Here is a 22,533-nt window from a genome sequence, read left to right on the forward strand (position 1 = left end):
GTCAACCGCAAATTGACATTGGCTTTGTTTCACATCTCCAAGACACACTAACTGCCATGACTTTCTTTCTATTCATATTTTAATCAGAACATTAATTACAGTGGGAAATTGCACACATGTTAAGCTCCCTGGCAGCAGCTGGCCTTAAGGAGACTATTCTCTGAGCAGGTAAATGACTATGGAAGGTTCAATTATAGGTGTCCTCTAACTTTCACAGATTTAATTCTCGTAAGTCAGAGGTCTTTCTGCTTAGCTCTCACCACCTGTTCAGCGATGACTCCCACATTGCCATCTCTGTTGGCGGCACACGATGGGTCGGTCAGACACTTCAATGCTCTTTTTATAAAAAAAAATCCCTGAGAAGCAGCACATTGCAGCTAACCTTTGCCACCTTATCAAGCTACCTTATTACCATGTTCAGGCTGTGAACAGATTAAAATGAAGGTCTCTGCACAAATGCCAAGATCTCTGCCATGACATCTATACTTGATCAGCGTAGCTAACTTTTATCCGTTTTTCAGAATGAGTGGAGAAAACTTCAAGGTTGGCACCATTTCCAATATACTTCTGTAGCAATTTCAGACTGAATTCTTTAATGTCCTTCATTGACTGACTGATAAATTTATTTCAGAGCACCACCCATAACAGCAGAAAGATAAGAGGGAGGTTGTAATGCTCTGTATAAAACAAATTTGATAGATCCCGTTCTTAAGACTTAGCTTACAATATAGCAAAAGACACAGGCAGAAGCGGCTCATTGGGTGGTGCAGAATCACTATGCTAGCATCTTGCCAGGTGGGTTGCCATTTTTTACCAAGGGGGATAAGGTAAGGGTCAATGCAATGCTCCTTCCTCTCCCAGGAAGGAACATCCACCCACTCACTGGGCAGTTAGAGCAGTGCCCCTCTCACCTGGAGATGTTTGAGAAATTTCGCTCCTGTGCACCTCAGTGTCAACTGACCCTTCCCATACCTCCAAAGCTAGTGTGCAGATTGGAACACAATTGCATTTCAGATTTTCCCTTTTCGAATTTTGCAACACAGTTCTCTGCTCAGAAAATATACCAAAATGTTTAGAAGAGGAATTTGTGGTACAATGATTATTTTAGGGGAATTGTTGCTGTTGTAGAAAAAGAAGAAAGGCAGATCAATGTGGACATGGGATGGATTTATGCAATAACATATGTGAAAATGACACTGGCCATAAACAAGACTCACCCATCAAACACTAGTTACAATATTATTTATTTATTGAAATCCCAGGTTGACCTGAAGCAGCCTGATTTGGTTTGGAATCCAAGATCTGGCTGGATCTAGTATACAACCTTAATATATATTTTTAGACATATATTTTGAAATAATGACTAAAATTTAAACAGATATGCATTACATATTACTATAGTAGGAACCAGGTGATCTGTGTTCCTGCTCACTCTGTTCTCCAGCTGCTCACTGTTGAGAGGACATTTCAACACACCTGTTTTCCCTTCATATGGCTCTTTAATTTTAAATTGCACTTGGGTTAGGCAGTTCTTCAAACAGGGGTGTGTAAAGTAAGACACATAGCCACCCTAGTTCCTACTGTTGCTATCACCTGTCCACTTGCCAAGCAAATCCAGCAAATAAGGGGTCGGCAGTAGCCATTGCTCCTATATTCACTGCTAATGAGGAAGATTAATAGTAGGCCAAAGAGACACTCAAAAGTGTCCTTGGAGGTAGCTTGACCAGACCATGTTCACTTCTCATGTCAGTCAATCCTGAAGTCTTCCTGCTGTTACTTTCAGTAACTGGACTGCTCACATCTTTAACTCTGATACTAAGCTGCCTTATAACAAGTCAGGCTGTTGGTTCATCGGTCTGTCTTCACCGACTGGTGGTGGCTCTCTGGGTTTTCAGGTGTGTTTGGGGGTCTCCCCCAGCCCTCCCTGGTGATGCCAGGCATTGATCCTGGGACTCTTTGCATCCAAACCATGCTCTACCACTGAGCCACAGCCCTCCCCTTCATTTGGAATGTGAGCAGCTCTACATGTTACAAACAATAATCTGGTTTGCCAATGGTGTACCATTATTGCACCAGTGCTTCTTGCAACAAAGATATATAATATGAGCGCCTATTAATCACCCATCTGCATAGTTATGTGCACTGATTGCCTCACATTCCTCCAACATCCGTGAGAGGTCAAAGAAATGCTCCTGGAATTCACATTTCACCTTTAGTGCATGGTGACTTAGAAACATATGAAGGAGTTTTGTACCAAGAAAGCCACAAAATGTGGCTCAATATTGTCTGCACTGACTGGCAGCTTCTCTCCATTTTCACTCTTTCTCTGCTCTGATACCTGCGGGTGCCAAGGATTGAACCTTGCATCTTTTCCCACACAAAGCATATGCTTTGCCACTGAGCTGTGTGCCTGTTCCAAACAGGATTATTACATAAATAGCTGAACCATTCTTTCAGCACAGCATTATGTTGCCTTCCTTCAATCCATATTTATGTAGAATAGGGGAGAGACCTGACATCTGCGAACCTTACAGACCCAAGGGCAAAGTACAAAAGCCCCAGGACTAGTTATAACCTGCAGCCCTCTGTCCATTTTAATCTAGTCTCCCCAAACTAACCTCACTAGAAAGGTATTGTGGCATTTCCAAAATATGTTCAGGCTTTGGTGAGTCTCCAAGGGGAGGGATAATTGCATCATCTGACACAAAATGCAGCCACAGCACTCCTTGCTAATGTGAATATGCCTTATGGCTGGGGAAGTCTCTGTGTGGATCCAGTGTGAATCAATCCCAGCTTCTGGAGTACATTTATAATTTGTTTTGGCTCAGTTGTCCAGTTCTGCTGTTAATTGCCATCTGTTTGGCAATGTTAACTTCATTTAATTTCATCCAGTTGTCAGTGGGGTTCAAGATTCATCTCAAAATGTTCATTGCACCTGTGTATGTACATGGGAAAAAAAAATCATTTAGTACTTCCTTCAAAGAGGCAGATTAAAGCCCTGGGACTGTACTGTTTTTCTGGGAGGAGGAAAAGCAACACTCTTTTTCTATTCCCCAAAGGTTTCAAACTGTAAGTGTTCCTGTCTCATGAAATGGGCCTGAAGAGCATGCTGCGGTTGGAAGCAGAGAAGTAGGAATTATGGACTTAAGTTATTCTGATATTTTCTTTTTAATTGTTCCATGGGTTCACTCTGTCATGCATTCAACTCTCCTGAAATCTTATTTAATCAGGAGAATTTCTGAAATTTCATAATTGGTTGTTGCAGTGTTCAGTATCTTCTAATCATTTACACTTTTAGCATTCTTTTACTGATGTGCACTTGTGCATTGACAAAACAAAGCTGAAAAGGCAACCTTTGTGCACTTGTACTTCAGAGTATGCTGAACCTTTCAACTTTTCAAATTCTAAAAATGAGAAATGCTAAAAAGTTGTAACATGACTTGCACATTCAAAATATATTGTTTACATTAATATAATTTTGTCTTGCTCAGTAAGTAAAATGTGTGCAAAATTGCACAGAAGCTTTTAAAAATGACTTGCAAAAAGTACTTGCAATTGTTGTTGTTTCGAATTACCTGAATTTTTCAGAAGGTAAAATTTAAATTATTTGGTTTTTCCAAAAGCATTTGATGTGCTTCTTCAACAAACATAGACTTACCAAGATAAATCTTGTCCAAAATGTTAGCACACCTAAATTTCTCACATACAAAACCATATTTTTAGGACCCCTTACTGAAGGAATTGCAAGAAACAAGTTTAACCCTGTAAAATGTTGTGCCCTACTTGTACCTATGGTTACAGCAAGATTCTTTTAGTGCAGGGTTTTACTAGAGCCCCCATACATTACTGGTTACTTATAGACGCAGCCAGGCCCATGCAGACAATGCTGTTATAATGCTATTGGGGTGAGAGCTCTTGGAATATTGTGTACAGTTCTGGTTGCCAAAGCCCCTAAAAAGAATCTTGTAGATTTGGAAAAGCGTGTTCTCCTTCAGGGAGAGCATGTGTTGCGGTGGGGTCTACTGAGCCACCCCCTTTGTTGCTGGGTAAGTTCTCCAAGATGGCCAGGGGGCAGTGATTGGATTGCTGAGTTGCTAGGGGGAAAGTTATGTTGCAATTTTGGTGGGAGGGGTAAAAGGTTTAAATACTCTGCATGCAGCCTTGTACTTTCTCTTTTGCTGCGTGCAACGGATCACCCGCCCACCCGCCCTAAAGTAAGGGGTTGTTGCGTTGACCTTGCTATGCCTGTCGTGGGGTCGTCTGCCTTTGAGCAGGGGCCTGGTAGGAATTTTTCCACCTGGCAAATTGGCTGGGTGGGTGGTTTTTGCCTACTGCGTACCAAATAGTCACAACTTGTAAGGTTGTGGTTAGGCATTGGTTATAAATCTGGTAGAGGAGGGGTTAGGATAGGCTGGGCCTGCCCCTCCATGGTTGCTGCGGAAAGGGAATTCCGTTAAAGGAATCCTAGGGCTTGCCATCTTTTTGTCCAATCCCTGGAATGGTACTAGGGCCGGCAAGCCTTCAGGGAGCAGGCGGGTGAGAATTGAGGTCTGTGACTCAGCTCCAATTCTTCCCTGACTTGTTTTCCCACACTGGCTTTCGGTGGTGCTCGGAAGTCAGTTCTGTCCCCAGGCGGGGGGACAGATAGTCTTAACCAATGCCTAAACAACCACTCACGGTTTGTATTTTAATAAAGTTGTGGCCAAAATCATGCCAAAAATCTTAAACAAAAAATTACGTGTCCGTTGTGAGTTATTTTGGGGGGTGGATTGGGAACCTCCACACGCAAAGCTTCAGAAAGGGGCAACCAAAGTATTCCAGGGGAGAAGCCTTTATGAAGAAAAGTTGCAGCATTTCAGTTTTTTTAGTTTAGAGAAAAGGCGAGTAAGAGGTAACATGATATAAAACTATGTATGGCATGGAGAAAGTGGATAAAGATTTTTAGACAGAAGTACTGTTTTTGGAACTAAGAGACTTACACTGCAAGGTTAGAAGGACAAACACCTACCAATTATCACCCAGTGGTTGGGAGAGTTCAGTGCCCTTTCTGTGTTTGAAGGTATGGCTCATGGGTAGGTAAACGAAGGCCCGGGGGCCGGATCTGGCCCAATCAACTTCTAAATCCTGCCTACGGACGGTTCGGGAATCAGCGTGTTTTTACATGAGTAGGATGTGTCCTTTTAATTAAAATGCATCTTTGGGTTATTTGTGGGGCCTGCCTGGTGTTTTTACATGAGTAGGATGTGTGCTTTTATTTAAAATGCATCTCTGGGTTATTTGTGGGTCATAGGGATTCATTCATTTCCCCAAAAAAATTAAGTCTGGCCCCTCACAAGGTCTGAGGGACAGTGGACTGGCCCCCTGCTGAAAAAGTTTGCTGATCACACAATGTCAGCTGGCGGTGGTATCATTGTTATTTCTTTTTATTTACCTTCTCTTCCCACCCCCGCCTTACAATTGGAATTTCTTTTTTATATACCTTCTCTTCCCACCCCCGCCTTACAATTTGAAATAAATAAGCAAACAAGACTCTGGGCGAATAATGCTTTGTCTTCACATGTAAATAGCTATAATGTTTTAAATAACAACCACCACACACCTTTTTATTGCCAGGTAGTGCTTGCCAGGAGCACGTGACCATCTCTGCTACTCTGCTGGCTCTCCTTTGGATCCACAATACCCACTTGTTCTGTCAGTGTCTCATTATACGTGTCACTGATAGCCTGCTTGGCCTCAAGCCACATGGCAAGCTGACAAGATGTGAAGCAGTTTGGTGGTTTCCATACAGGGCACAGCTGCCACTCTCTCTTATCCTCCATTTCCCAAAAATCAGCTGGTTTTGGCAAGAGATCATAAGCAAGGACTAAGCAGTAACGGTGCATCCTTTTTAGTAATCATAGCAATAGAAACATCAACCTGTCTCAACATTTCCCATTTTTTCTCCCCTCCCCATTCCCTCTCTGTTACAGCTTCTTCTCACTGATGGAGAGGCAGGAGAGTCATTTCCCTTTCCCCTTACTTATTTCTCAACATGAGTTTTCTTTCCTTTTTCAATGTTGATTGATTTTATCCGAAGTAGCCTACAGAAAACATAAATTAAAACATAATTAAAATTTTGAGCCTAGTCTCTGGAACTGGATTCCATTTATGTTTTAAGCTAACAAGCTACAGCAAAAATCAGAAATTACCCTCTACAAAGTGTCACTATTATTCTTACTGTCACTGCAGCATCAAGAAACAACTATGTGTTCTACAAAGTAGAATCCTAAGGTTGATTGATTTACTATACCACCTTTCATCCGAGAATCAAATATAATGTAATATAAAATGTCATATAAAAACAGAGAAATACCTACCGTAGTAACAAAAGCAATACCCCACCCCACCCGCCCACCCACAGTTTAAAAGGCCATAGATAGTTTAACAAGCCAAAGGCCTGGGAGAAAAGGAATGTTTTTGCCTCACGCCTAAAGATATGTAATGAGGGTACCAGACAAACCTCCCTGGAAAGAGCATTCCACAAACGAGGAGCCACTTAATTAGGAAAATCATCCATTCAGTCCATTCAGTTTGATTTATTGTGTTTAGCCAGCAGCCACATAAACATAATAATAACAAGAATACTGCTAATAATCATTAATATATTCTAAGATGGGCATGTTCACTTTATGCTGTTAAAGTGATCATAAAGGATCAGCTTTATGACAATGTATTGCCATATGCACCTATTGTCCCTTAACATGACAACACTTAAACTTGATATTGGAATTGCTTTGTTGCCTTTATACAAGTTGAATATGGAAAGCCACTTTGGAACCTTTTTTATGATTTTAAATTTTTTCAGAAGAATACAGCAAGCAGTCTACTCACAGTGTTATTACAAAGCACATGCAGCTTAAAACCCAGGGCAAAGTAAAGTTGTGTTAAGACATACTGAACTCATAATAGAACACTAATACTCTGAAATACTAAATAAACACAATAATACATAAACTTCTTGTTATTTGTGGATCGTGTTTTGTAATCATCAGCAAGCATCGTTTAGAAGAAAAAGAAAAGAGATAAACCTTTATTAAATCTGTTTCTATCTCATCATATGACATGGACTCTATAGATGGGCAGCAAGAATATTAATAGGAAAAATTTGAACTATGGATTGACAAAGAATTTATAACAATAGAGTTACGGAACAGATGCAGAGGGAAAATCATTATATGATGATCCACAAATGGGGGAGGGAGGGAAGTCAAAGTGGATTCCATGTTTTTATTGTGTTAGTTTATTTTTCTTTTGCTTATTGTACGTATTGAAAATGCAAAAAATAATTATATAAAAAATGGAATCTTAATAGTCTTGCCTTGAAAAGGAAAAGGAATCTTAATAGTCTTGCCTTGAAAAGGAAAAGGAATCTTAATAGTCTTGCCTTGCAAAGGCTGACACTCTTTCTCTTATGCGAATGGGCTGCAGGTCAGTGGTACATGTGCGCAAGTTTTGCATGCATGCTTTGTATGCAAGTGTTCCCAGTTTCAGTCCTTAGAATCTCCATGTAGGTCTGGGAAAACCCAAGAGAGTCATTGCTAGCCAGTATGGTCACTACTGCTTTAGATGGACCAATGATCTCAATATATGAGAGCTGCCTATGCTTTGGGGAAATATTTTGTTATCACTTCCAATATTCACACACACAAAAACACACACATTGTTCGCCTATCAAGAGGCATGTTGCTATTTTTATCTTTTAACACTCTTTTGTTTGGGTTGCAGGGTAAGCTTATTGTTATGGAAGGAGTCTTTGAAATATTGATGCAAAGGAACGTGTTCAGTGTTCCTGTGCATATCACCCCAGTACTTTGAACAATGAAGATTTTATTCCTGGAATGTAATTGCCTCAGTTTGTCCTTAGTTTCAGGCTATTTTAGTGGTTGGACAGATCCCAGGAGGCAGATGAGAATATTTGAAAAACTCCTTTGTATATTTCATATCAATGACATGATAATTGTTAGTTTTTTTAAGTATTGTTTCCTGCTACATCAGTGTCTCTGAAGAATTCCCATAACCCTCTCGTTCTCATTCTTATTTTCTTTTCTTTTGCGTGTCGAGGTCCCCAGGTCCACCCCAATAACTCACACATCACACAGAAATTTTTGTTTAAGAATTTTGGCATAATTTTGGCCACATCTTTATTAAAATAGAAATTTGTAAGTGGTTGCGTAGGCATTGGTTGCGACTATCTGCCCCCACCATGGGGGACAGACTGACATTCCGCACGATGCAAAAGTCAGAATAGGGGAATACACTTGGGAGTAGCAACGGAGCAGGGAACCTGCCCTCACCCCAAATGCAACCAGAAGCTCATTGCTATGGCCCGAGCCCCTTTGACAGAGTGGACAAGCAATAGTTAGCCCCCAATTCCTTTAACGGAATCCCTTGCAGCAGCAGCATTAGAGGGGCAGGCACAGCCAATCCATGCCCCTCAACCAACCAAACCATAAACCAATGCCTAACCGTGAACCTTACAAGTTGTGACAATTTGCTTTGCAGTAGGCAAAAACCAAATGGCCCCAGCCAATCAGCCAGATGGACAAAATTCCTACCAGGCCCCCACTCTAAAGCAGATGACCCCATGACAGGCATAGCAAGGTCAAAGCGAACAACCCTATTCTAGGGAGGGAGGGACGGGCAATCCGATGCACGGGCGAAAAGAGGAAGTCCTAGCCTCGTGCAAGGAGTTTTAGTATTTCTGGCTGTCAATCAATAAATGGCAACATTAACGTCTTCCCAACAACAAGGGAAGCCCCAATCGCATCAGTGGCCAACAATCAATTAGCCCGCCCCCCCCAACTTTGGAGTGTCCTGGCGGCCCCCACCGCAACACGTGCTCTCCATGAAGGAGAACACGCTTTATTTTAAAATTTGTCTGGACTCCTGTGGGGTCAAGCTGGAGAATGCAAAATGGATTCTAGCAAGAGTAAACTTACACATCTATGCAATAAATAATCAGTTACACCAGTTGGCAGGCAACATAAGAAATCACATGACCGTGTTAGAAATGTTACATCTGAGGTGATGTAGAATCATTGTCTGCAGTTAGGGCTCTGGGTGTGAGCTCTGTCCCTGCCTCTGGCCAAAGGAGTCATAAGAAGCACAGGTTGCCTGATGTACTCAGAGCACTCCCTAGTGGGAAACATACACTAAGAATTTCATTGTCCCCCTTCACCACATTACTTCACTCTGTTTTGTTTCTACATACACTGTCTTCTCTTCTGCCTTCCCTTATCCAGCCCTTGTATGGTGCCCTGCCAGTTTTTCCACCCCTTCCCTCTTTCTTACTTGCCAGTAGGGATGGCACCCCTAGACACTTCTCTCTAACCCCTCTTCGCCTTTCTGCTCTTCCTTGTCCTTGCTCAGGCAACTCCTTCTTCCCTCATAGGTCTCTCTCCACCCTGGTATTTCCACTCCATCACTCCAGTCCCCCTCATCCTTGCTCTCTGACACTGACCTTTTATCTCTTGAAGGACACTGCCTTCTCATCTACCAACATTTCCAGCTCCAATCAGCAGCTGTGCATTGGCTCAGCTGCCAAAATAAAATCTTAAAAGAGCTATATATCTTATTAATACCTTGAAACACACACACACACACACAATTTTTTTTTTACACTGCTTAATGTCCTTTGCCTTATTTGAAAATATCCTTTTGGAGATCCTCATAATCCTCATAACTCTTTTTTGTTTCTGTTGATGTCACCAACAAACTTGGCCACCTCACAGCTCATCCCTAACTCCAGATCATTTATGAACAAGATAAAAAGCACCAATCCCAATACCAATGCTTGTGACCCATGGTAATACCCACCACCTCAGATACTGGTGGCCCAAGCATGGGTGAGGGTCAGACATCCCAGGGTTTCAGGTAAACAGGAAGGCAAGATGGGGTGAGATGAGATGATAGCAGCAGCACCTTGGAGGTGTGAGTTTGTGGGCCACAGTTAGTGATCATGCAGTTAAGGCAGAACTTACAAGTTGTGTCAGCAATGCTATGGATCAACTGAAAGACTCTATCTATCATCTATCTATCATCTATCTATCTGTCATCATTATTATCTATCTATCTATCTATCATCTATCTATCTATCTATCTATCTATCTATCTATCATCTATCTATCTATCATCTATCTATCTATCTATCATCATCATCTATCTATCTATCATCTATCTATCATCTATCTCTATCATCTATCTATCATTTATCGCTATCTATCTATCTATCTATCTATCTATCTATCTATCTATCTGTCATCTATCATCTATCTATATATCGCCTGGAGTAGGTATTCATTGACTGGAGTCCCCATCCTCTGAATGCTGCATCAAGTGAGTAAAAGGTATGTTGCCTTCCTCTGCAGCCATTGATGCTTTCTGAGGCCCTGGGGTTTCAAACTCTGAAAATATTTCCTCAAAGCTGACTTTAACCTTTGAGGAGTCTGTGGCCCAGTCATTAGAGTCTGGTAGCAGATATATCACATCAGGGTTTAGGGAAGAAGACACAGGCATTGGTGACTGGGCTCCATGTGGGACAGACATGGAAAAGCTCAAGAAGTAGATCCATGTACTTATGCTATCACAGAGGACTCTCTTTCCCTCTCTAAGCCATTTTCAGTTTATTTGGCGCATACACCAGAGAAAACTGTTGCAGTATATAAGGAAGGTGTACTAATGGAGGTATGTGGTGGAAGAATAGGTATTCTCACACGTCTTGTTTACTTTCCAAGGACTTGCTTATTGGGGAGCTTGACAAGTGAAATAAATGAATGTCACATCCAAGGTATCTTTGCCAAGTTGTCATGCTTCAGAAACAGCTGTGAGTTCTGTGAATTAGACTTCCTGTCATAATTAATCAATCTGTCTTCAAAACATACTGTCTGCAGCGACATGAGTTTCACTTTGGAGTAGCTTGTAACAGATGAACTAGTTTCATTTCACATTTTGTGATATGTGATATGGGACAAGGCTTCCCATATCAAAATGACCATAAGGATTCAAGAACATTAATGCATCACATCAAATGATGCCACATGCTTCCACTATTGCCATCCAAATGCCCACAAGCAGGTCATAAGGGTACTAGCCTCTTCAACTGTTGTTTGCAAGCAATTGGTACAGGCAGCATGAGTTGAGACTGGATTGATAAAGCCACATTCACTAAACAAGGATTGGGTACCTGTGTCCCTCCAGACACTGAACTGCAATTATTGAACATTGACATTTCCCACCATCCCTGTTCACTGACCATGCTGGGTGAATCTGATAGGAGTCCAACAGTATCAGGAGAGCCATAGTTTTCCCACTCCTGCTGTAAATAAACCAAACTGCATTGTTTATGAAATTTCAACCAAAACTATGTAATGGAAATATCAGGAATCTTCCAAATTATCAGGGTACATGTGTTTACCACCAGATCATGAATTTTGGGCTAGGCTGTTTACTGTACAATAATGTTTTCCTCCCACTAAACCTTATAATGATTACGTCCCCCTTGTTGATACTTGACAACGTACAAATGCCTCTGAGGAATTACTGCTTTAAAAGAAGACGATAAAAAGAAGCCATATGATGTAATTGAATTCGAAGGCAAAGAATTAAGCGGTTCATAAACTACCATATATATTAACCTCATTCAACTGTTTCAAGATTCTAACCTCTAAAGATGATATCAAGGTAACCTGAATCCCCTGGAGAGAACTATTCATGCCTATTAATTGTTGCAATACAAGCTACTGTGGGCTTTGCATTGGATGCCAGTCCTTTAGTATTTGAAAATGCGCTTCTCAGCAGAGAGTGGAGGACACCGCTGGGACTCATTTGACTCTGACTTTCACATTAATTTTGCTGTGCTGTGAAGAGCACAGACAAAAATCAATGTCCATCAGTGATTATTCAGGGTAAAATATCTGGCGACAGTGAATACCAATGGCAGCAAAGAACATTAAGTTTGGTGGTTGGCAAAAGATTGCAAGCCCCTCTATTATAATCAATGGGACTGTTGCCATCAACGTCATTAGGCGCAGGATCACACCCAAACCCATTTATTTCAGCTGACTTTCTTTGCTATGTTGTTTATGAATTTAGCATGAGAGATAACTAGGAGACTTAACATAATGGGTGGGATGCCTGCCAATGCAGAGGACAAAATGACAATGATCTTTATAAAATTCTTTCTACAGTATTCTCCTCAAGAATACAACAGTATGAAACCTCATGCATGTTGTTACCATGAGAAGTTGGGCTATCTGCTCACAGAGCCATTTTATATCAATTGTCAGGATCAAGAGGTAATTTTTTTTTTCTGGAGGGCAGTGAGGCAGTTAGGTAATTCTAGATTCCAAATTATCATATCATTAGACTTAATGGTCATATGCTGCCTAATACTGAGTCGGACCATTTATCCATCCAGCTCAGGATTCTCTACACTGACTGGCAGCATCTCTCCAGGGTTTCAGGCATGCCATACTACCAGCCCTATCTGGAAGTAACAGGGACTGAAGTTGGGGCCCTCTGCATACAAGGCTCTGCCACTGAGCTATAGCCTGTCCACTCTAGATGCTAATGTAAGCCACACTGCTGCATTGGAGCTCCTGTTTATTCAGTTGATCAGCTCCCTGGACTTCTTGCCTAAAGTCCTGGCCATTACTTTCCTAATGACTCAGCATGGCAGTAGAGAACCAAATGTGCAACAGATCAAAGCAACCCTGGTATAACAACAAAGGTATGTGAATATCCACATCACTCATTGTAGGTCTAAGAAGAAGCTCAAATGTACTGTATTTCTATGAAAATAGGAAAGGAGCTACAAAATGGATGGAAACATGGGAAGTGCAAAGACTAAATCAGTTGCTAACAACTGAATGTGAACCCTGATATTTATTTGGTGGATTAATAATTGTATCCTTGTCTCATCCATATATAAAAGCATTTAGATTTTTGGGGGGATTCTGATAATCACTAAAAAAATGTGTGTGTGTGACTGTGATTAACAAAACAGATCTCATTTATATGGCAAAATGTTTAAACTTCTGTTGCTGTTAATGTTTTGAGAAGGGCTTCATTTGCTAATGCCTTGTGATATTTTCACTGTCATCCATCATGAGGCCATGTGGCATTAATACATCCAGTGTGTAGATCCAGAAGTTCAGTTTTCCCTCCCTCTATATAAGTCTAGGCCTATGCCTAACCTGGTCCAAAGGCATGGTCTGATGGCAGCTCCCTTTCTGAAACTAAGCAACTTTGGGTCAGTTTGGTGACTGAATAGGACACCACAAGGCAATCCCATGTACACTGCCTTGAGTTTCTTGATGGAAGGCAGGTGGGATATTAACTGAATGGATGGATGAGTTGGTGGATGAATATAAAAGTAACTCCAGAGTGAACTCAATGTTGGGGAGGCTGAGGGGAAGCTTTTTCTAGTCACTAAGCATGAGGCTTTGTCATACATTTTCTCCCTTGCCCACAAAAAGGGAGCTGGCTGAGGGAAACGTTGGCCTCTTAAATGTTTTTGTGGGAGGGAGTTTATTGGTTTGATTTCTTTAAAAAATGTATTTTGTATTCTCATTTTGTATTTTTATGTTGTGAACTGCCCCGTGGTCTTTAAGTGAAGGCCGGTAGAAAAATGTAACAACAACAACATGACTTGTGACCCCGAAGGAGTGCTTTTCCCCTCTGTACTAGATTGCCTGTACCCTTAATCCTATGGGAGAATTCTGTCTTGTTTCAACTCCAAGGGAAGCACATCAGTGAAGCCAGGACAAAGGACCTACTCTGTTGTGGCCCTTTGATGTTGGAGTGCCCTGTCCCAAAATATGCATCTGGCACCAACTTTGTTGACATTCTGACACCAGGGTAAGACCACCAGTTTGCCTGCACATTTATGAATGATTAGCTGCTTGCTGCTACAACAGAAGAATATGGTTTACTGTTGCTTATCTATCCTTATTATTGGGTGTTTTATTGGTTTTCTTAGATGTTCAATTTTATTTTGACAGCATTGATATTGTTGTTACCTGTCCTGGGATTTATACAAAGACTGGGGTATAAATGGAACAAAATGAATCACTTGTAGAAGCAGCCTACAGAAGCACCTTCAACCTGTTTAAATCTAAGAGTTTGGGACTGACTGCTTTGTTGAATGGGGTGTTTGCAAATGATAGGAGAGCCGGCATTCATCTAGCCGACAAAGACTGGTGGCACATCCTTCAACCACAGGCAGTTAAGGCTAGGTTTGTTCTGAGAGTGAGATAATGCCTCCCTGTTTGTACTGTAGATTGATTTTTCTGTTCACTTCCAAATAAAAATCCAACATACTCATTCATCCACTTCAGCTATAATGTCATGCAGTGCAGCATCACATTAATTTAAAGGACACTGTGTAAGCAATCTCATGGGATTGAGAAGTTTAAGAGGATGTAGCAAGGAAGTCGCTCTACAAAACCAAACACAAGGATGATGCTTCCGTGAAGGATACCTATCAAGGTTATTACTTAAGCAACTGTGTATCAAGTTACATGCTCCTAAGATACAGTGGTTAATTAACTTTCCCTCTCCACTAATCGTTTAATCACCAAGTGAGTTACCACCAACATTTTCCCTAACAGATAATTCAAAGCAATTTTTTTTTTTTTGGGGGGGGGGGTTCTTCCCTGGTGAAACAGCTGATAAATTTTGAAGGAAGCCAAAAATGTTCCAACCAGTACTGTATAAGGAAATATCTGGAGTTTTAAAATTCCTGCATCAAAATTTTATCTAGATTTTGTCTAAAGCAGAACTGCAAAACAAATCTGGAGGTACTTATACAGGCAAAACATCTACAAAATTACAAGGCAAACTGCCAGAACATGCCAAAAAATATCCAGCTGTTTCTGTATATCCTTAACCATAGTGTGATTTAAACCTGGTTTATGTTGTTATTGCCTTGTGATATTTGGATGAAAAGCAGTATACAAATTTAATAAACAACAATAATAAACAAGTTAATTGTATCATTAAGAACAATCTGCTATGTGAAGAGTGAATTCACATGAGCCTCTTATGTTCCTAACCAGAAGACACCAAAGGAATACAGCATACAGTATAATGCAACACAGATGTAACAATGATCTCTATTCTTTTCTTGAGAGCCAGTAGGCTGTAGTGATTAGAACAGTAGTAACTAATGTGGTGCTGCCCATGTATTTTGGACTCCAGCTCCCATAATCCCTGCTCACTGGCCATTCTGACTGGATCCTATAAGAATTGGATTCCAGCAATATCTGGCAGGCACCATGTTGTCTGCTGATGGTTTACAGTGGGGGGTGACTAGCATTTGGCCCTCCAGAAGATGTTGGGTTTCCATAAGCCCAAAGCAGTATAGGCAATGATCAGTTAAAATGGGAGTTGGTATCCAGCAACATCTGGAGGAGCAAAGGTTCCTCATCCTGGTTCAGATTGCTACACTGTGAAAATCCCAGTTGAAATCTTGAATCAACCACATAGCTTGCAAATTAACCTTGGGACATTCATTATTTCTCAGTCTAACCTACCGCACAGGTTCGTCTCCCAGAGCTGGATTTTCCTGGCTTAGCAGAAAGGCAGATGGTATTTCTGGTTTCACCAAGCAGAAGGGTATTTGAAGCCCCTATCACCCTTCTCCTCTTCTTCCTCATCTTTTGAAACATGGTGCCCAGCCCTCCATCCCAGTATGCAGTGTGAGTCCAGCTGGTCATTCAGCCTTGTTTTTTAAATTGACAGGACTTAATTTTATTTCTTATTTCTCTGCATTTTATGATACATTTTTTTGGCTCAAATATACCAAAATGCATAAAACTGCATACAATGATATAGAATAATAGAATTCTGGAGTTGGGAGGGACCACAAGGGTCATCTTGTCCAACCCCCTGTGATGCACGGATCTTTTTGCCCAACATGAGGCTTGAACCCATAACCCTGAGATTAAGAGTTTCATGCTATCACTATAATACATATTTACATGCAAATTGAGTGATAAAATGCATATTTCAAAGCATATATTTGTAATTAAATAAGACTGCAATCCTAAACACACTGAGCTAGGAATAAAATACATTGAACCAAAGAGAACTCATATCTGAGTAGATGTGCATGGGGTTGTGTTAAGGTACCAAGGGGTTGCTAAAGAGCAAGTAGGCAAATGCCTCCCTGCTCGGCTGTGAAGCCTTGCTTTTGATGCCAAAATAACTTTCTCTGTGCACAGCGCCACTCTGCCGTGGCTGGCTCATTCACTGGCAGAATCCGTGTGTGGGCGGTCCTTAAACCTTCCCCAGCAGAGTAGTTGCTTGACACCCAATCTGAGCCTCCCCTCTCGGCGCGGAAACCTACTGCACAGGGAGGGCGTGGGTAACGGAGGACCTCTCTCCTCCCCGCTTTGCCCAGGCAAGGTGTCCTGGCACCACCTCGCCTCCTCCGAGCCCTGAAGCTCCTCTCCACTGGAGGCGTGGTTACTCTCCTCCGCTGAGGAGGTGCTGCTTCCCATGATCTTTGGGGGCTCTCTGTAATCCATCCGGCTTTTCCCCTCTCGCCCCTGAGCCGATGGTTCAGTCTTACTGAATAGACCAGGCCCACTGGATATTCCTGGACTCCAGCTTCCAGCAATGCTGAACAGTAGTCATGTTGACCGGGACTGAAGGGCATTGAAGTCCAACAACATGTGGAGGGCCACAGGTCCCCCCCCGATTTAGACCATTCCCCGGGATGCTGCAGCTATACTATCATGCCTCTGTATATACTAAGATCTCCAAATGGTGCCTAGACATATTATGATTTAGTGTTTTGCATCATTACAAAGAGTAGGCAGGATAATAGCCTCTCATAAGCTGATATAAAGTAGACCTTTTACAAATGGACTCTGTATTAGCATATTTTTGACATTTCATTGCATTTTCTGCTTATTAAACTAATTCTCTTAACCGGGGCAGCCAGTGTTCCAGCACAGCTGAAAACAGTTTTCCATTTCAGATGAATGGTTTTATTTTCATTACCCCTCTTCATCCAACTTGCTTTCCATCTATCCTGTGCTTATCCCCCTTTTCCATGCGCAAGAACAAAAATGTAGACAAGCTCTTTTGGTCCTGCAGAAATTAATCATCATAAGTCAAGCTACTTGTCATTTAATAGAAACACAGCTCACAGGAATTTTTCAAGATTTTATTATTATTTATGTACCACCTACAACGAGCTGCTTTACAATTAGAGTTGTATGATTTAGGTTTTTTGTTTTTGTTTTTTGTTTGGGTTTTTTTTAAGCATATCAGTTCCTGGAGGGCACTTTTATAGAATTCTCTCATAATACGCACCCACCCACCAAACTCGTTATTTCAAAATGCATTATTTCAAAACAAAGATCAGAAAACCTTGTTTGGGGCTTTGATAGATTATTCAATACCACTGCGGGCAAAGCATTGTGTAAATAGAAATAAATAGTACTGTGATTCTTGTCGATATTGCCAATAGTAGAAACAGGTCTAAATAAGGCAGTCATATTGATGTATTTGGGCTGAAGAAGTGCATTTTAAAAAATAGGTTGTACCCACATTTAGCCTGCAGCTAACAGGAGAGGCCATTTTCCTTGTTTTATTCCTGTACTGTTCATCTGATTCATTCTGCCCTGCATTTTGCTCCTCTTGAATTCCTCTTGAATTCTGGGTTAATTAGGAAAATTTCAAGCACCAATTCTAGAATGAACAAGCAGTTTGCTTCCTGCTTTCAGTTTTAGCTTAGTTTCTAAAACTTAGCTTCTTCCATGGTGGATTGTACCCAAAGCAGCTAACAACAGACAAATATCAAATGACAACACACTTATTTACTTACTTATTTACTTACTTACAAGCCTACTTCATTTCAAAACCTAACAATTCAAATAAGGCAAAATCAGTAAGTCAGATTCCTAGTGAATGGTTTGTATTGGTGGTGTGTATCGTGTTCTGGTTGTGCTTGGCAGGGGGAAATATGGCATTGAGGGCAGAGGGTATCATCTGATAAGAAAACTGGTGTAGGTATTTATGGACCACCCCTTCTTCAGATCTTCTCTCCTTATCTCTGCCTGATAGATATGCCCCATAGTCTTTCACTCTGGTGGTGCTGTTATTGAACACCTGGTTGGTATATAACACTTCACTTATCCACAATTTTATTTTGGAGGAGGGTTCAAACCTGTCGTGTATCACCAAGACCTAGGTGGGTAAGCTGGTTGGGGTGGATCTCACCCAGCTGTGTCTATCCAGGTACTCCATAAAGCATCAGTCCAAGCCAGAGTGTTGGAAGTTACTGAACTTGCTGCACCTCAGAAATGTTCCGTTTTTCTCATGTGAAAACCTCTCACTTTGGAGTGGAGGCTATGAGGGTCTGCATCTGGTGTTGGGCCAAAGAAACAGATTGGGGAAGCTGCTGGTGTACCACCCACCCTGCTGCCCAGCAGCTGCTAACATTTGGCTCCAGCTGGTCTACCTGGCCAAGTCCTAGACCAATGCTAATTGTTTCCTTTACTCAGGGTTTGAATTTGTGCATTGACAACCTGATAAGAATCCTTATGCATATATGGCATTTGTCGATCAGTTATATGAAGCTATCAAAATATATATCGCAGTATCCTAATAGAGGATCAGAGCCGGTAGCAAAGCTTTGGGTTAAAATGAATGACCTATGATGAATTATTAATATTGCATCTGTGGCTTTTAATCACTGAGCTGTCCCACTGGGTTGCTAATGAGCAAATTCAAAGCTTGATTAGGGAACCAAAAAAAAAAAAAAAGCCCCCCTGATGAAGTTAGTCCCAAGAGGGATTTCAGCATCCACACCAAAATCACTCTTAAGGGGACTTCCTGGCCTCCAAATTAACTATCAGGCTATCTCAGTTCGACACCCATTCTATACATAGAGTGGGACACATCCTTGATTTGGTCTCTGCCCCAGTGGTGTATGAAGAATACTTTGCATATAAGAGGGGGATTGAGATAACTCAGTTATAATGGGCAGATCATTTCCTGGTGTCAATCACCTCTTATGGGGTGGTGAACCCATTTATATGGTGTACATTGCTGAGACATATGGAATTCATAGTATTCCTGAATGCTCAGGGGGATCTCTCAGTGGACACAGCTTACAATCTTTTTGAGGCCCTGGGCTATTTATGGAATAGGAAGGTATAAAATTTCTGATCTTCACAATTACTAGAACACCATGGTCCAACACACCATCTGGTTCATTTTTGTGGGATCAGTTTCAGTTTTTGCAACATGACAATGTGGGAGAGGCACTTGCAGCTTTTAGTCCAACTTTCAGTCTCAGCAGCATACACGTGCTGAGTGCTGTTTCAGACTGATAGATACTTTTATACAAAAGGTGAACAGGTGTGTTGGTTGACCTGTAATGAGGCTGGCATATCCTCTAACACTTCACCAATAGCTGAACATGAAGGTAATTTTGTGTACTTGAACCAGTCCTAGGGCCACGTTGATAGCTTACCTACTAATACTTAAGGCTTTTCTCTGCCTGATGTTCACTTTGCAATAGTCTGTTTTGCACCAGCTCCTGAAGCAGACGTATTGGAGAAATGCTCCTTCTTAAAAAGGTTTCATAGGAACCTAGGAAGCTGCCTTATACGAAACAAGACTATGAACCTGTTCCTTCAGGGAGAGTGTAGCCTCTCCAATAACAGTTGAACAACTAATTCCAGGACTCAGGATCCACCCATCCCACATCTGCCTTATTCAGCCTCAGGTTATTATTCCCCATCAAGCCCATCACTATTTCCAGATACGCGTCCAACACCTTCAGCCTCTCCTGATTGCAATGGAATGGAATGATCTGGACACTACAATTCTGCTGATCTAAAAGTCAAGAATTCAAATTTACTTCTGTGTAAACATGTCTAGAAAGAGCCTGTACTTTCACTTAAAGCTATCTACTGGGACTTGAAAATTGTGTGGATGAATTTCTCTCTGCTCATTGCATGTTTTATATGAATTTTGAGATTGTTTTTGAATGATTCTTAATAAATTAATAAAAAGCAATGGGTAGACACTTTGGTCTAACTTATCTGCAAGTTCCACAGAAAAAGTGTTAGCCACCAAAAATAAAAACCAAGCACTACTGTGTTAAGCAACTCTGGCCTTTTGGAGGGTTTAGGCTACCAGCAGGGGAATAAAACCAAAAAGCCAAAACAAAAGCTGAGTTTGTCTGATGAATTATTCACTGAGAATTATCCACTGTAGTGCCAGTTAGACATATGGAGGGCTTACATATGATGATAGACTGCAGAAACTGGGATTAAGACTTTTGCTTTGAAAGGCGAATTGCTGGGGAGGGAAAAAAAGGGGGGGTATCAGAGAAGCGGCTCACTGAACTGAAAAAGCACCACTGATCCTTTTGCTGCCTTTCAGGAATCAGGCACCGCTTATCCCAAACCTATGCACTTGAGACAATTAATCCAGCGTGTAACATGAAGTTATTATTGTTGTCGATGCTCCTTCTCTGCTAGAATGCACTGTTTGGACTAAAGCTGAACAGAAATTTCTCAGAAGACATTTTCCTGATTTCTGTTTTTTGCTTTCTCTTTGCTGCCCACCCATCCAGCAAAAAAGAAAAGAGAAAAAGAACAGCACTCTGTGGAATTTTCTCCACTATTTTAGTGGTGGTTGTCATTCTTCTACCTTACCTGTATGCCCCAGGATTGTGCCAACTCCGAGGCATTGTGAAGTGATGCAAAATCGTGATCAGGCTGCCAACACAGTTGCTGCTGCTATTATATATAGTAGTGGGTTAAAATCCTTAAGAAATAAAAGAGGTGTTATGCTCCTGACATAATGAATGCCCAACAGTAAGCCATAGTGGAGCAGGTACGGATAAATCTATCAATTTCAGTTTCCCAGCCATCCCTATTTAAGTATTTAAGTTACACACTTTCCACATATATTTGCAATCTTTTTGAGGTGAGCAGATCTATATGAAAATTCAAATTCTGTTTTGTGCACATTTCTTCTAATAAATTTTTTTTCCATAGCAACTTTGCCTAGCATATGCATTTTAAAAAGAAATATTCTCCTAACAGAATGCATTTTTGTGTTATTTTCACTAAGATGCACATATTTATCTGCAGTCTTTGTTTGGAGAATTGCAACACAAAATTTAGAAAAGTGTGAATTTCAGTATTTCAGTTCATGAAATACTGCTCAGGAAGTGCAAATTGGGTAACTTTCCATTAAACTGATATGCCTATGCATTAAGATTCTTGATTTAAATTCAGGGCATATTCAACCAAGTTGGTAGACCCATTGAAACTGCGGAACCACTCCTTAGAAGATGCCCTTTCCCATGCTCTGTTGGTAGTCATGGTGCATTGTATATGTACAAAAAAGAGGACCTTCTCTGTGGTGGCACCCCAACAGTGGAATGCCATCCCAAGGGAGGTATGCTTGATTATGACACTTGTATCACAGAGGTGGGGAACATTTTTTAACTTGAATGCTGCCCTCCCTTCTCAGCAACCTTCTGAGGGCTGTGTGGCAGTGGTGGGTGGGTCCAGAAACAAAACTTCTGAGGGCTGTGTGCCAGTGGTGGGTGGGTCCAGAAACAAAACTCAGTGGAGCAACACATGTAAATGTTATCTTTATACAGCACTCTGCACACACTCACACAGCCCTCTCTATTATCCTCCATCCAGGCAAGCAAGAGTCATTATCTGGGACCAGAGAGAGGAGACTGCCATAAGGACTTACAAGAGGAATGGACTGCATTGCTTGCTTGTTAAAGAGCAATGTGTTATTTTGTATTTTGTAACATTTATTTGTAACTATTTTAAGACTGTTTCTAGTAAAGCTTTGAAACTCATTCTGGTGGTGGAAAGCAAATTCGTTTCTACTCTGGACAAGTTGCAGATCAAGGATTCCACTTGCATCAACTATAACACTGTCTGCAGATGTTACTGGTTGCAATACAACCCTATATCTGTTTCAGGGTTTTATATGAGGCTGTGTGATGCAGCCACTTTGCTAAAGTTAAGAATGTCAAAGGCTGGCTCATGCTTGGATGGGTGACAAGACTGAAACATTTTGCATTCCCTACATTCCCTAATGGGCAACCTTTTGGAGGTCTCGTGCCAGTGATGCACAGAGCTGCAAGTAAAAGTGAACAGAGCAATTGATGTGATTCTTATCTTTGTACACTCAGAACAGTGTGGAGCAGCACCAGTCAGAATTTGGTCTAGGGTGGGATGTTATGGCCTGAATAGAGTCCTAATGGCCAGTTAGAGAGACCTAGAGGACCACATTTGACCCCAGGACTGAGGTTGCCCACCTGGCCTAGGAAGTGGGAAGCCCATGCAATCCACTTTTTTATGTTACACATTTATTTATTTCATAAAATTTATATACTGCATGATTGTAAAAACAAACACAAAATAAAAGCATAAAATTGGGGCAGAGGGATCCAATACATTAAAACATACAAGAAGTCATAATACCAAAACAGAT

At 41.2% G+C, this 22,533-nt stretch overlaps 1 long non-coding RNA gene across 1 annotated transcript; it reads right to left on the reverse strand.

The window, feature by feature from the left end:
* Positions 1–1,393: 1,393 nt before the first annotated feature.
* Positions 1,394–19,834, reverse strand: LOC309537522. The gene is made up of 3 exons (XR_014221952.1): positions 19,529–19,834; positions 5,600–6,080; positions 1,394–2,935 (listed from the first exon to the last, which is right to left on the reverse strand). It is a non-coding gene; the product is annotated as an uncharacterized lncRNA (long non-coding RNA).
* Between the last annotated feature and the right edge of the window lie 2,699 nt (positions 19,835–22,533).

The sequence above is a fragment of the Podarcis vaucheri genome (genome assembly GCF_965113315.1).
Source record: "Podarcis vaucheri genome assembly, chromosome: 7".
Lineage (NCBI taxonomy): Eukaryota > Metazoa > Chordata > Lepidosauria > Squamata > Lacertidae > Podarcis > Podarcis vaucheri.